The sequence below is a fragment of the Protopterus annectens genome, chromosome 11.part0 (assembly GCF_019279795.1).
Source record: "Protopterus annectens isolate FY-2018-M chromosome 11.part0, PAN1.0, whole genome shotgun sequence".
Taxonomy (NCBI): Eukaryota; Metazoa; Chordata; order Ceratodontiformes; family Protopteridae; genus Protopterus; species Protopterus annectens.
Window position 1 is genome coordinate 1,298,285,131 of NC_056745.1, and position 17,641 is coordinate 1,298,302,771.

Sequence of the window (17,641 nt, forward strand, 5' to 3'; positions counted from 1 at the left end):
CACATACACACACACACACAAATATATATATACATATATATATATATATATATATATATATATATATATATATATATATATATACATATATATATATATATACACACACACACACACATATATATATATATATATATATATATATATATATATATAAAAAAAAGTCCAAGTAATATAGCAAAGAGGCAACCACACCACAGCAACAGATCCAGTATTGAAAAAATGTAAATGAAGATACTCCAGTTGGATACGTTTACATAAAATATGTTCAGGTTTTATTCACATGCATCAGGGTAAGCACTTTCACATACAGCTTCATCAGACCGTTAAATTTTAAAAACTTCAAACTCACTTCATTATATACTTGTCACATGTTAAAACTTATTAATCAATTAAATGCTTTAAAGATACATGCTCAACATTAATACATTACTAAAAGTAACCTACTATAGTACTGAATATATAGCTTGATAACACTTTTAAAAAACTATTATGCAAATACCCTAAATACCTATGCCTATAAACTGAGGATACTACTGCCTTCATACATGCATACTCAACATATGTACGTTGGTAAAAATGACCTAGTATAATAATAAATAATTATACAATACGTATATTGATAACTAAATATACAATATATAATTCTTAATATACTCTATTGAGCTATTGTGCAAATATGCTAAATACCTGTACCTATAAACAATGAAACCTACTATCTTTATACAAACATTCTACCATTCAAAGACTTTCATGCAACTATTATTAATATGCTTTATGGATAAATGCGATACATAGTATGAAAGCATGTAAAAATATACATTTTCTATTTCTAAATATTAAATAAACCTTCATGATAAAAATACATAATAAGCCAAAAAATATATACATATTTCCTATCTGAACCTAGTTCAATACTACTGCATTTGAATGATGAAATTTTAGTGGTAAATGCTGTGTACATAAAGCACATACTAAGTAACAGAGAAATGGGAATCATTATACAGCTATCCTAACTGGTATGGCTATCTGGTGACCAAACGTCTGGCCCTTAGGACGGGTTTGAGTGATGCTCTCTCATTGAGGCCTCTACCTTTGTCTGCCCTCACTTTCATAATCCAGTTGATTTCCTTCTTTTCTGTGTTGATTCATATATTACCCTCTCTCACTAAGGGGATAGTGTAATCTATTACCATAAAACGAAAAACATGTTCCTGTCCATGTGCCATCATGTGCTTGGCTAAAGCATTGGTGACATAGCCTATCCTGATGGCATAGAGATGCTCTCTAATTCTAGTTCAGAAAGCCCTATTGGTTTTACCGACTTAGAATAGGTTCATAGGTTCATAGGTAGGTACTAGGCTATCTGCCCGAGGGCATTTATAAGCCTAGCCAGAGTGTGTCGGCTTTCGCCGCCCCCATTGATTAATTAACTGATCCTCTGTCATGCAGAGCTAATGAAGTGATCCCAGGGGTGTATTTTCTGTTACCCATCCACTCGTCAAGGTTTCTCTTCAAGAGTGTTCAATGAGAAACATATCTGGCATACAGCCAAGTACACCACATGGTTGGTACTACAATCAGCGGATACATGAAACCTATAATGCTGTCCTGTGTCAGGATGTATAAAACTATCATCTATTTCAATATATGCGCAAAAGTTGCATTTTCCACAGGAACGAGTGCCATATGATTATGATGGCTAAAACTGGCTGTTGGGTGGCAAAGTAACCTTTTCAGATTAGGTTTATTCTTATATTGGAACTTCAGTTTATCCCTGACTATATTCCTTAATTCCGCATCAATAATAAGGATACACCAATGGGTACTAATAAGCTCCATTAAATCTTTATTATCACTAGTATAATACATAGGTATTTTTAAATGAGGTGTGCTGTTGTTTTGCTGGTTGGGCACATATACTTGAGCAGAATAATATGGTGCTGCTCCATTTTCCCTCAACTGGTTCATATTCTGTAACCCTGCTTCAATCTCAGATTCCTTATACCCACGTTTGAGGAGTCTATGTTTAAAGACATTAATTTCTTGTTGGTATCCTTCTTCTGTTGCATTTAGGTGTGATATTCTCATGCTTTGTCCCTTAATGATGTTATTAAATATATATGAGGGCTGCATGCTACGTAGATGAAGGAGGGTATTCCTATAATATTTTTTTCTATAAACACCTGTATTAACGTAAGTGTTCATTACTCTCTCAACAAAAACATCCAAAAATTCTATTCTAGTATCTGAATAGTTAGATGTAAATTTAAGTTATGTAGTCATGTTGTTCATGGTTCCAATATACCTTTCTAAATCTTCAGCGTTACCTTCCCATATAAAAAAAGACATCGTCGACAAAACGTTGATAAAAAGAAATTCATTCCTGATACCATAAATTTGTGAAACGTTCTTCTTTCCACATGGCTAAAAACATTTTGGCATAGCTATTGGCACATGATGTGCCCATAGCCATGCCATCACGCTGAATATACATGTTGTTATCATAAACAAAGACATTGTTCTGTAGTATAATTTCCAAGAACATACATATAAGGTCTACTTTTTGCTCTGTATATTCACTATGTTTAACTAGGTATTTCTTAATAGAAATTATGCCTAAACCATTGGGTATGATGGTAAAAAGCGATTGCACATCTAAAGTTACAAATAACATATTGGGTTTTATTTCAGTTTGACTGAAAAAATCATATAAGTCTGATAAAAATTGTTTTGTATCCTTAAGTATATGTTTATTCTCATCTATTATAGTTCTAAGGTGTTTTTCTACGTATAAAGAAAAAGGTTGAGTACGCCATCCCCTATCAGAGACTATAGGTCTCATGGGGGGGTTGTGCCATCTTTATGTATCTTGGGTATCCCCTTGTATAGTTGGAATCATTGGATAGTCTACTTCCAAAAAATTTGCTAATTCTGTATTAATAATACAGCTATTCACCAATTCAACTATTGTTCTATATAGATTAGACTTAATATTCTCTAGTCTTACTTTATCAGTAAAACCGTAATATTCATCGTTGCTAAGCATATCCATCATAGTTTTATCATATTTCATCTTATCCATGACTACCACGGGTCCACCTTTGTCAGCAGGTCTAAACACCACTGTGTTGTCCTGCTGTAATCTCTGTAGCGCTTTCCTTTCTTTTTGGTTCAAGTTACTTTTACTACTCTTCTCATAAGTGTAATTCACTCGGTCTTTACCATACATTTTATAGACATCCTCTTTTACCAAATTGTAGAATGCTTCCACTAAGGGATGATTATGCGGTATATATTTACTAGGTCTTTTGAAAATCTGATTATAATTGCTTTCACTATTTCCATACTGGTATCTTAACATAACATTTCTAACAAACATTTTAACATCAGTTAGTATATCTGTAAGTTGACTATATGTTGTAGGAATAAAGTTCAAACCCTTATTTAATACATTAATTTCATCACTGTCCAGTGTGTGTGTGTATATATATATATATATATATATATATATATATATATATATATATATATATATATATATATATATATATACACATATATACATGTATGTCTACATATATACAGACACATATATATATATATATATATATACAGACATGTATGTCAACATATATACCAGCACACGCACACACACACACACACACACACACACACACACACACACACATATATATATATATATATATATATATATATATATACATATACACTTCCCCTACTATTGACTGTTGAATGACTATGCTGCATGATATGTTTGGGAACACATCACACATATCTGCAGCTCAGCTGGCTTACTGGTAAATTGATGTGGCTATGGTGTGCAGGGTCCTGGGTTACACACTTGCAAGGGCTGATAATGTATTTGCTGGCCAGAACAAGGGCTGTTGGATACAGAATGATTAAGGCACCTGTAAGCAGTTGTAACTGGGTGCAAAATGGACAGTTATGTATGGTGTGACATTTGTGTTGGGAACAGATTGCACTTTTTGTTTTAAGGTGAGAATGAGATGTTAGGGAATGATAGTAGGTATATATGGGGAGGTAGGTTGGTTCAGAAGACAGACAAGACAGCATACAGGTGTGGTATATGATACATGTGGTGGGTAAGCACCTTGGACAGGGAGGGGTGTTTGGAAATTGGAAGCCCATGAGCCCCCAAATGGAAACAGTGAGACTGAGGTCTGCACCCATGGGCAGTCACCACTGCACCTTCACAGCCCTGAAGGTGGCTGTGCTGGGGACTGAGCATGAGGGGCAGGCTGACCCTCTACGTGTATCACAAGGGCCTCGAGGTGGTGTAGTAGATCCAACAATTCTCTGCAGAGCTCCCTGTGCACCAGCCCCTGGACCTGACTTCAGGTTACAGGATCCTGTCTGTGCATGCTCTGGGGGGGGGGGGGACAGGCACCATCCCCTGAGGAGGTTCCACCTGAAGGTAGTGCAGGACCAACAGATGAAGAGGTCCCGAGTTGGGTCCCAGACGTGCTGTGGCCGGGTGCCATGGCCAGCTGAGGTGAGAGAGGTGGTTCTGCTGGGAACAGCCTTCCCGAACATGCTATTGTGTTGCAGTTTTAGAACATATGTGGGTAGTAATAGTCAACACAATCCAGGATTAGTTATAACAGCATGCATACATAGTCCCAGTAACTCAAAACACCAGATTTGAAACAGTTGCATAGCAAACAGAACACATGCATATATGGAACCACAGTGGCCATTACAATTGCATGCAGGTTACATTATTTATTTATTTATTTATTTATTTATTTATTTATTTATTTATTCGAGTTTAATGACCAGGGAGGTCCACTGGGCTTGGGGGGCCCATTTTCAGTGGAGGCCTGGGGAGAAAAGCTCCACAACACAAAATTTACTTACATGAATAGTTTCAAAGACAGTTTGCATTATAAACAACAGGTTGCATTCAAAAAAAGAAAAAAAAATAAACAATTACAGTTTTGTTCAGGAGAAAAAGACAGGCATATAGCATAATAGCTAGATTTTACTGTTTAGTTACATATACAATCTACATTTGAGAGCGAGGTTAGGAAGGTAAGAAGGTTATCCAGGAGTAAAGGGGGAGGAGAGCTTGATAGGTATGGGCTGAAGAGTACAGTTGCATTTCCAGTTTAGATAGAGGTAGGAATGAAGTTGAGTTTTAAAGTTATTAAGGTTGTCACAGGTCCTCAGTGTGGAGGCCAGAGCATTCCATTTTTTAGCTAGGGAAAAGGATAACAGAAGCTGACCAGCTGGGCGCTTGGGTTTTTGAATGGTAATCAGGTTTTGGTGGGTATATCTAAGAGACTGGGGGGGGGGTATATGGTTGTAGTATACTGGATAGTGCAGGGCAGTTAGTGGGTTGGAACAATAGTTTGTGGGCTGCGGTGATTTGGAGAAAGTCAAGTTGATTGGGGAGTTCAAGCCAGTTTAATGAGTGAAGGGAGGTGCAGTGATGACAGGAGGATTTGGTATTGGTGACGAATTTGGAGATTTTATTGTAACATACTTCCAGTTTGGAAGTAAGTGTGGAAGATAAATTAGTGAGCAGAGGAGCACCATACAGTAGAGAGGGACAGAGATAGGTTGTGGTAAGAGTTAGTCTGGTGGTAGGAGAGAGAGGAAGTGGTTGTTTCTGTAAAGTAGGCCAAGTTTTATGTGTGTTTTCTTGATGTTTAGCTGGATATGAGTGTTAAATTTTAGGTGATCATCAATGGTGACACCAAGAAGTTTGGCGGAGGGAACGATCTTGATAGTGGAGTTGTTAAGGCTGCTAATTTGAAGTGAGTTTTTATGAAGAGGGGAGGATTTTGAGGGAGAGAATAGAAGGATCTTAGTTTTATATGGCATTTAGTGAGAGGTGATTTTGGAGCATCCAGTTTTCAGTGGTTGAGAAGGCAGTTTGTGTCAGAAATTGGAGCTCTGTTAAGTTAGTGGCGCAGCAGATCAAAGTGGAATCATCAGCGTATTGCATAATTTTGGTATTAGCTATGGCTTTGTGGAGGATATTAATAAAGATATTGAATAGCAATGGGCCAAGTATGGAACCTTGGGGTACTCCAGTGGGGGTAGGAATGAAATTGGAGGTGGCCTGGCCCCATTTCATGTCTTGGGACCTGTAAGAAAGATAGCTGGAGGACTATGAAAGAGATTTTTTGGGAGTGGTTGAGATTAGAGAGATGGTTTAGTAGGTGGGTATGGGAGATGGTATCAAAAGCTTTAGATAAGTCCAGCTGAATAGAGGATACCATATTACCAGAGTCACGGGCTAAATTGACAGAATGTAAGAAGGAGAGAAGGGCGGAGTTGGTACTGTGTCCCGGGTGGAAGCCGTATTGGGTAGGAGAGAGTAGCTGGTGTTTGGTAAGGAATGGCAAGAGCTGCAGGTGGATGCATTTTTCAAGAAGTTTGGAGATTGGGGAGAGGATGGCTATGGGGTGGAAATTGGAGACCTAATTGTTTTTGCCACCCTTGTGGAGTGGAAGAATAAATGCAATACACCATAGTTTGGGTACATAGGATTTAAGTAGTGATCTATTGATCAGAATGCTGATAGGCAGAGCAATAACGTCTGAGGTGATTTTTAGGAAGGAGGAAGGAATGTTGTCAGGGGCATTGGAGCAAGGCTTTAGTTTAGAGAGAAGTTTCTTTATTAGGTTGGTGGAGATGGGTTTGAATTCGAAAGAAGGGAGGAGAGGAGGGAGGGGAAGATTGAGCAGGGAGGGGTGGAGGGTTATTGTTGGTAAAGGTCTTGGTTAGCTCAGCGATAGAAGAGGTGAAGAAGGTATTGAATAGAGAGGCAATTTCAAGGTCAGATTTGTTGGTGTCAGGACTGGGGTTGTTTTTTGTACCTGGCCTAAGGAGGGAATTAATAGAGTTCCAGAATTGTTTGGGGTTTTTGCATGATTTGCTTGTAATTTGATGTAGTAAGACTTTTTATCTCTAATGACTTCTTTTTTGGAAAGGTTCCTCAGCTGTTTATATTTAAGCAAGATTTCTGGCTGTTTGTATTGGAGGTAGGCTTTCCAGGTTTTATCCCTTTGTAGCATAATCTTTTTGGTATCTTTGGTGAGCCATGGGGTGGTCTAGTTTTAACTCTTTTTGTTCTTATTGGAGCTAGGGAATTGAGGACAGTTACGAATGTTGAATTGAAATAGTCAACGGCTGCATCTAATGGTAGAGTTTTTAGGGGGTTCCAGTTAATTAGTTTAAGGGAGTCAGAGAAAGTAGTAGGGTTAAAGTTAGATTGGTTATAAGTATGAATGTACTGGTGAGAGTGTAGGGAAGTGGGTGTAGCTCGAAGGGTGAAGGCAGGGAGGTGGTCTCCTAATGGCTCAGGAATAATACCAGATTTTATGATTTTGTTAGGATGAGATACTAGGATCCAGTCAAGTATGGAGCCTGGGTGGTTGGTTTTGTTAGGTCTAGTAATGAAGTTAGTAAGTTGAGTGAAGTTAAATAGGTTGATTGTTATGGTGGGATTAGGGTTAATGATTTTTTCCCAGTCAATATTTACATCTCTCATAATGTAGGTTTCTATCCTAATATTAGAGGAGGTCCAGGAGAGGATGTCTTCCAGGGTACTGGTGTTGTTACCAGGAGGAATATAGAGGGAAATGAAGCAGATACATTTATGGTTGTTTATTTTTAGTAGGCCAGTTACAAGTTCAGCATTATTGAAAGAAAGGATGGGATTAGGGTAAGGAGTGATTGACAAGTGGTTGGAATAGATTAAAGCTACACCACCACCTCTTCTACTTAGGCAGTCAGATCAGAGAGAATGAAATTCAGGGGGAAGAAATTCGGAGTCACTTATGTGAGATTTTTGCCAAGTTTCAGAGATGGCTACAATGTCAGGTAAGTTGTGATTGAGCCAGGCATGAAAGAGGGTTAATTTATTTTTTAAGCTTTGGTCGTTGATGGTGAGGAATTTGAGGAATTTACTGGTGGTATTGTTATTGGTGCTGGGGTGGTTTGTTGGAGAAAAGTTTGGTTCTGGATTGGGGTGAATGTCGCCGGCTAAGCAAAGGTAAGTGAGATGGGGAATAAGTTTATTAGATTTGTACTTAGATAGAAGCGGCTGGTAGTGAATGGGTTTAGGTTTGTAGTATTTAGTAGTGCTTGGGAAAAGTTTTACTTTTAAGAGAAGGATAGGATGGGAGGGAACTAAAGAGGCAGAGATGTTGTGGAAGTGGGCTGTAAGGAGGGGGTGGGGAGGAAGAGATGGAGGGTGTAAATGGAAATCAGTATAGGAGATGGCATGGTAAAGAGGTAGTAGAAGAAGGATGAGGATGGATGTAGAGATAAGGATTATAGGAGCAAGGGAGAGCATGGTAGTTGGAGTTAGAAGTGATAGAGAGGAGGGTAATGGGATATTAGATGGGAGGGGGGTGTGGTAGTGAGAGACAGGTAGGTTGGAGGAAGGGGTGGGGGAAAGGTGTGTGAGGATTGGTTGGAAGAGAGGGAGGGATATAATATATATAATAAATATATCTAAAGAAAAAATGCTACTGGTATAAATCCATCAACAGCTTCTTGTATAGTGTACAATGACAGAGACTTTTGCAAGGCTTTTTTCAAAAACAAATGTGCATAATATAAATGATCAAAGACTGTTCATCAATTTCTGCAAAAATTATAAAAGGAATATTTCACACTATGTCCTAATCACATACAAATCTACCACAAAAAATTTTATCTGTTTTTTCAGTTACCATATTTCAGGAACTAGTCTTATAAATGAGATAACAGTCAAGCATAACCCCCCCCCCCAACAGTACAAAACCTTGACATTTCAAAACCTAAGCCATTAGTTACCATGGGCCCAAAGACCCATTCATATAATATAATGGCCACACCCTGAAAGAAGTGTTATGTTTGAAAAAATCAAAGGACAGTAGATTACCCTAAGCCTTGATAACAATATAAATCCAACAGTAGTTACCCACAAGGTTCATAAAAACAAACCCGAACCATATGTATGTGGGAATTATGAGACAAACAGAATTGCATAGCCCAAAAAAAATATTAGCAGTACAAATAAAACCAACAGTATAATGTCTCAATAGGTTTAATCTTGTTCCGTCGGTTCCACAGGCCCAATATCACTTCGCTCGCGACTGAGTATATACAATGGCCTATAATGAAGACCACCTTTGCAGCTGAATAACAGAGTTTAGCACACAATACCAAACCTTGATGTCTCCAGTCTCAAAGCACCTTCATTTGGCGAAAAGCAAAAGGAGTTGTATAGGCCCAGTCATTACGATGTAAAGCAAAATAATTTTCTGGAACCAATGGTGGATATAGCCAATAAGTTCGGCTCCCTCAATGCAACCGTTATAAGCTCACGTAAGTAAATAGCTCAAACACATACAGAGCAATGCGTGTAATGCTGGTCATATCTTTAATTTGGCTATGGTAACCATATTGTACTGTAACATCAAGGAAATGGACCCAATGGCTGCAGAAATTATATGCACAAATCAAGCTGCTTTTGTGGAATTTATGTGAAAAAAACACTTACGTTTTCTGTGGTTTGAAAGCACGACTGCTTCTTACAAAAACTGAAAGTCCATGCATGCACCTTATTTAGTTTCACTCCTAATTGTGATTCCCGAAGGTAAACATACTGTGTAGCTGGAGCGTTTTTGTTTAAGTCCGGTAATGCTTGTTTACATTCTCTCCAGACAGCAATAAATCGCTGACAATTTAGGCTCATACAAGACGGCAGTACGCTACTATCTTCCAATTATCTTCCAATTGAATACCTTAGCAAAACAACCAATGAAAATCCAGAGCTAAACTCCATGTATAACGAATAGTTAGGCAGCATTGTTGACTGCTGACCATATTCCTTTGATGTATTAGAGCACACTTGTAGAAGAATAGCACAGAACACTTGTAGAAAAAATTGAAGCCAAAACCTTAAGAAGAGTGGATTATTATTGACAAAACCTGTATTACTGTGGACTGCCTTACTTATTTTAAACTTTGATGACTGACTTGTTAAATTTTGAGTGCAAAAATATTAGTTAATCCAAAGTTCAACTAGTTGAATAAGTGATTGCTCATGCTCTTACAAGTCTTATCCATTTCCTTGAGTAACCCCACAGAAACTACCTCTACTTTAAAGAATGAACGCAACAGGCCACCAATGATAGTGTTTTAACATGGAACATGAATAGAAAGGCATTTCAATATTTGTTGCACAATAGCATATATGTCCCAACAGTAGGTTTGGTGTAAACATACCCATTGATATGTGTGTTCAGTTTATTTTTGCAGATATGGCGGGGGGGGGGGATGTCAATTAACAACTATTATATTCTTGCAGTATGAGATCTTCAGACATTTTTTCCCGTTTATGTCTTGCAGGTACCATGTCAAGAGAGCAACAGCTTGGGTTCACTCCACAGGAGAATAACATCCTCATCAACTTCATAGTGCATCACCATGGAACTCTCTTTGGGCATACGGCCCATGATCTGCAGGAGGGGACTGCCCTGTGGAACGAGCTCGTCCACAGGGTAAACGATGTTGGCCTGTATAACCACAGTTATGAGCAGGTGCAACTTCATTGCACTGACCTCATCCGCCTTGCCCATCAGCATGCTGCTGCAGATAGGAGAGACCAGCTAGCCACAGGTGGGGTTCATGCCATCCAGCCCCCACTGACATATGTTGAGGAGCTCCTCACCAGCCTTGGGGTACCCGCCCACCAGCCAAGTAAAGAACCTAAAGATAGCATTGTGGAGGTGGGTACTACCCACACAATGGATGAGGAGCGTGCAGGTAAGGCCCCAGGGCACATTAGTAGATCCCTGCTGCTTATCCATCTTCATCTGTAAAGTATCCTCATGCATATGTCAGATAACATAGTCTGTTGCTGCAGTGTAGTAACGAACAGATGTGCATAATCTGCAGTTATTGTTGGTTTGTACTGAAATACTGCTCCCACCCTGTACCAATGCCACAGGTGTGGCTACTGACATCACATCTCTCACACAACTATGTAGGTCCCTCTAATATACTTCTGGGGCAGCATCCTGTAGCTGGTAAGTATGGAGGTCTTTTGTTCAGGTTTGCCAATACACCGGTCATGTTATAGCCATGGCATTTGCCATGCACACATTTAACACAGCTACCCATAATGCATGCTGTACATGTTCACTTATTGTTGCTGTTAACTGCACTGCATCACAGTGGTCACCATGGGGGCATAGCTGAAGGGTATGTAAGAGTCCTGCAGTATAACTAACAACCTGTCAGTGCAAGATGTGTGGACAGAGATAAACATAATGGTGGGACAAATGGCCTACAGTAGGGACATGTCTGAAACATTATCCTTATACAGTGGCTACAACAGTGTATATACCAGTATTACAATGGCAACTGTTACAGATCTACACAATGGCATATCACAATACCACATTCCACAACTTTTACAACCTGTAATGTGATCCTAACATGAGCAATGAATGTGTAAGATGGAAACCTACGTTAGGACAACAAATATGGGGAATACATACCTTAACAAACAATGGAAGCATATGTGTGCACACACTTCAAATATATTGTGGAAGCAGCTTTTGAGGTACTGCAGCATTCACTCATCTTGAGTATGCACCTTCCATCACGTATGGGTCCTCAATGTCACACCAAGTAATGGTCTGCTGTACACGAAGTATGTCCATGACATTTGCCCACTCACCTGCAACAGAGGCAGCCATGGCTTTCACACATCTTACAAACCATGGAATGGATCCCATATCCAAAAGGTAGCACTCAGGAGTGGGAGACATAGCCTTACCTCGCCATAGCATATACCATGGCAAACAGTGCGGACAAGCATGTATGTGACGATGAAGTATGGGACACCATTAATGTAGAAAATAAACAGATGCCCATCCAAGACAGATGACAACACATGTTGCAAAGTGGTCAAGGAGGCAGCCCAGACACATGCAGCAACACTGAGGGACTTGCAGGAATGTCTAGCAAGTACTGCCTGTGCAGTACCTGTGTCGACAATTAGCTGGACTCTGCATAAGTGTGGTCTGTGGGTTAGGGTAATCAGATGGAAGAGTTGTTCCACAGGAGACATCATCCAGGGCTCTCTACAAGTAGCATATGCATAACATCAAGTCTCCCAAAGGCATGTGTTGCAATGTGTAATGGTGTACCAAGACCAAGGCTGAAACCTACAGATGGTATTAATAAAGATACATGTGCTGCACAAGCAACACCTCATTCTACCTCAGGCCCACTATCCCCATCTGTACCTTGCTGGTGCCAGTGTACACCTTTAGGTTTGCTGTTCATTAGCATGAACTAGGCCGGTAGACATGGTGTTCTGAATTTTGGACATTGCAAAATGACACTCATGTGGCCCATAGTTGTCAAACATCTGAAAAAAGGCTGAGAATGGGGAGGGGTGTCATCCTGAAACACAGCAGTGAACTGAAGCATACATACAAAGCTCACTAAGAATGGCTGTATCTGAACACAGTCAAGGTCATGCATTGTGCCAGACATAACCGTGACTCCACAGCAATAGTGAAGGCATTTTGTGACCTCCAAGGGGTGTGCACATGTGCTGACCTTGCAATCTGGCAGAGTTGGGGGACATTCGTAGGATGGAGTGACCAAATAATGGCAAGTGAAGATGGGCCATGCTAGCATACCCTTTCCAGGAATAGTGACTGCTGTAGTTCACTTAACAGGTGCTGCAACAAACCATTGTGTTAAGGGTGTGCACACTTATACAACCCACATATTGTATGCATCCCAATCAAAATTTGTACAAATAACACATTTGTTTGATACTGCATTTGACTGCACAGATCATATGTCACATTTCAGGTGTGTGTAATGTTAACATATGCAGCATTGTGGCCCCATGGCATATCAGGGAAGAGGCTGGCATGCCAATAAGGGTGTGTACACTCCTCATAGCTACAGTAAGCTTTGAAAGTTGTCAGTATAATTGGATTTTATTCCTCACACATGCACTGCTGATGATGAGATCTGCAAATCGGACATCAGACATTCACTATTGACATCTATCCTCATATCAACCCAGGTATGTGTCAGACAAACACATAGGGGCTGTGAGCAACAGAGCAAAATTAACTGCCACACATATACAGATTCAGCAATGGTGTGTACACTTGTGAGGTATGGTGCACCAGTACATGGCAGGGTGCTGAACAGGTGCACAGCAATACTATGTACATGGATGCAGTGTGTTCCAGGGGAAGGGGCATCACCCACTAAAGCAACTCTTGCATCACAGAGATGCATGCTGCTGAATGCCATATGTCATGCATGTCGACAGTTGGGTAATGAGAGGTCTGTGTAATATCTTTGTGCCACCTCACCTGTAAGTGTGTGTGTGTGTGTGTGTGTGTGTGTGTGTGTGTGTGTGTGTGTGTGTGTGTGTGTGTGTGTGTGTGTGGTGTGTGTGGTGTGTGTGTGTAGAGGTAAGCAATGATGTACAGGTCTTAAAGTACGTTTTCTGTTTTCTCCTCACAGGTGGCGAGGTGGGTCAGGGCCCCTCCTGCAGGCAAACTGATGTTAGGGTCCATACAGACTCTAACAATGATGATAGGTATGGTGAGGCACAGGCGGGGTTGTGAGGGGCTGAAGGTGTGCCATCAGTTGACATCTGACTGTTATCCACCCCATCCCTGCACACAGTCACATTCCCTATACATACCCCATCACCAGTGGCCATAGATGAGAGACAGTTGGCAGGTTGTGGCATGGGACAGGACAGTGTGGTGACTATGGCAAGTGTGTCTGTACACAGCAGCCATAGCCGGATGACAGGCAAGGTACTACACAGGCAGATGGACAGGGGTGTTCGTAGGATGGCTGCTGGCCATCATGCCCCTGGCAGAAATGCCACAGCAGGTGTCACCAGATGCATGTTTTGGGCTGACATGGAGGCACAGGCACATATGGAATGTTATACCAGACAGGGTCTGAGGCTCCAGAGGGATACTCATTCTGCTGTTATTGACAACATCTGTGATCTCGCAGGTGCCCACCGTTATTTTGCAGCGGTCCTGGATAGGCAGTTGGGTGAGATGGTGGGAATCCTTGACCATGCAATGTCTGTGTTAGACCATATGGTGGGAGTAGGGTGACAGCCACGTGGACATAGGTCAGCAACACCAAAAGGTGGAGGTCTACGTGGACGTGTAAAAAGTCAGAACCGCTCCCGTAGTGGCAGTACCAGCACCAACACCACAGGGGGGGTTGCTGTCCACACCACAACACAGCAGGCCATGTGGCCCTGGCCAGTCCCAAAAGGGACCCGGATCCAGCAAACATTTGTCATCATCAGAGGAGAGTACCATATCTGGCCTTGTACCCAGTAGTGCCTGTGGAACCCCTGGCAGGCACAGTTCTTTTGTCCTTGGCCAGAGACAGTGAACAGTACACCCTGCCATGTATGGTCTGCAGCTGTCCAACAAATCCCTGTATAGGGCAGCCACATGGCCGAACTGTGTGCATGCATACACATGCACACACACACACACACACACACACACACACACACACACACACACACACACACACACACACACACACACCTAGGGCACCTCCATACCTACACACACCACATATGCGCAGCCCAATTAATAACAAAACCCCCTAACACACACACATGATGTCAACCAAATGGCTCAGCCTAGGTCTCTGGCAAACCCACAACACACCCTGTGCATATGATGATACCTGTGCTACATCCCTGTCATCCATACCATCGATGCAGGGATAGGCTAATATGGTTCTGATGCACAGGGTGAATGTATTAAGGTGTGCAATGTAATGCTATGTAACATGTTTTCAGCAGGAAATTTTAATGCTTACATGTCAGGATGTGTAGCCATGATGCATTATAGCTGTTATTAACACTGACTGATAGTGGTCTCCATAATGTATTCAGTTTGTGTTGTAGGTATCTATGTGTCAGCAGGATGTTGGTCTGCTGTTGTTTCCTATAAGGGGCATGGCACTGTGGTGACACATTGACTGTGTCATATCCTGGGTATAGCTGAACACAAGTAACGGGTCTGTATAAAAGTTACTGCATGTGCAGCATGGCTGATAGGTCTGAGGGATGTATACAGGTGAGTGCATGGTGGTTGATGTCAGCAGTGCTTCTACAGTGGACAATGGTAAGTGTACTGGGTGGCACACACCACATGTTTGTGTATAATACATACACACAGGCTTTGGTGTTGATGCAATACACACAGAACACTGTACACATGGATGTACTTAATTTTGCAGTGAACCCATTTTAGCCTATGCAATTCCATCAAGACAAAATAGGCAAAACATCACATCAGTAAATAATCAGTCTGCTACTTTAATGTTATTGACGATGGTACTGGCAGGGTATATGTCCCCTTCCTCAATGTAGTGCAATCCCAGCATTGGTAAACATAGGTGTGCTGGTGTGGGTGTTAAGCCCTACACTTTGGAGGGTGTGGGATGATGTAGACCCATACATAGTGTGAGTGACAACTACTCAACCTGTTAACATAAACTGTACAGTATTACAGCAGACTAAGCAGGGGGATACACACAACAATAACCCCTATGAGGGTGGCTGTGCCCACAACATTGACAATCAACTATATATACCCACTCCAGTATCACTGTACAGCTATACAGTGGGGAAGAGGGCATTTACACATCTACTACTAGTTTTGATGGAATGAATTTCCACAGCATGATTCCTTTGAAATGTTAGCACTGGCCAGTCAGTTTTCGGACAGATGATCTCCTGGGACATGTATTTTCTGCAAACTAAGATCCATTCATACACACACACACACACACACACACACACACACACACACACACACACACACACACACACACATACACACACACACACAAATACTTGGCAACACTGAGAGTAGAACCCCTACCTAGGTATTTATTGCTACTAATGTAGTTGGCCTTAATTGCACACACCACACAGCTTTTAGGATGAGGTGTGCCCCAAGCCTCTTGCTAAGTGAGGAACATCACCAGACCTTGTACCGTATGGTAATGGGGGATGTACTGGGTGTTAATGAACAATATATAGTATGACATACTGTCATATACACATTGACAAATAAATAACAGTCATAGACACATCTGAGAAACCTGGGTTTATCAGTGCTAAGTACCTTGTCAGTGAGTCCATTCTGTTACAGATAATTTGCACACAGCGCATGCATCACTGGGCTGGATAGTTTACTCAGTTATCTGTATGGTTGATGGTGACAGTGATATTCATACAGTGGACCTTGGGACATGTACTTGGGGTACCATGGTGTATAGACAGTATACCCTGCACCCATACTCCATGTTGGATATTTTACTCACTAAAACCCATGATAATACTCTGACATACCAACAATCACCCATTGACCAGGACTGCAATACAACCCCTTGTCTATCTCATGAGTGCTACTACAGGTATATGCATTTATTGTACATAGTAGGGTGATGGTTTGTCATGGCTCTCTAATGTCAGCAACATCACTATGCCTTATACTATATGGAAAGGTGTATTGTATTTGGAGAATGTGGCCTCAGAATGTTGTATCCTACAAATATACACACTTGCACACAAACACACACTTGCCAGGACACAGAGGGTAACTCATGCCTATTTACCCATTTGTACAACAGTGTTGTGCTGGTACTGCAAGCTCCAGGTAGCCCATAGGGTCAAGAGTGTAACAAGGTAGATTTAATGTCCATTACAGCAGCAGCCATTTCTAACTATGGCAATGGGGGGTGTAGTGTGTGAGAAGGTCCTTAGGGTACTATCAATTGCAGGTTTACAAATTCACAGCAATGCACACTGACACATTTGTCAGTACTAGGGTACTTAGGTGCAGGTGTTCCTAGGTGTGTACCAGGATATTGTCCATGGAGAAATGAGAAGAGTAGGGGATGTGGGTACAGTGGTATCATGCCACTTGACATTTGTCAGCAGGCCATCTATCAACTGATGTCATGTGAAAATTCCTCAGGGGGACAGTTAAATGCAACGTCCAATAATCTGGTTGTCTCTTGCAGAGGGCCAGTGAGGTGCTCCAATTGACATGTCCGCAACATATGTTACATAACATGGCCAGTGTCTGGGTTGGAGACCTGTACCCAAGCATGTTCTGTCGACTGTGGTAGTCTAATTGAGGTATTCATGTTATGTGGTACACATACAGGGTGGAGTTTCCTAGCTGTGGCATTCATAACACAACTGGGCAGACATGTCAGTGTCAGTCAAGCATAGATTGCCTGTAAGCAGCCAAGATAGATATCTGACATCTGCACATATGTACAGAGGTTAGACAGAAATCAGCTAGCCAACAGGTTATACATTAGGATTAATGTTTTGACAGATAGACATCTGACACTGATAGGTATGCCATTATTACATGACAGCAGCCCTCAATAACATGTCCTGTACACGTAGTAGTCTACAGTTAACATCCACATATCAGATCAATATCCAGTAGCAAGTACTTAGTAAAACACAGTTCACACACCAACAGCACGATAGTCAGTACTCAGAGTCCAGCTTTGCACGCAGGGGAGT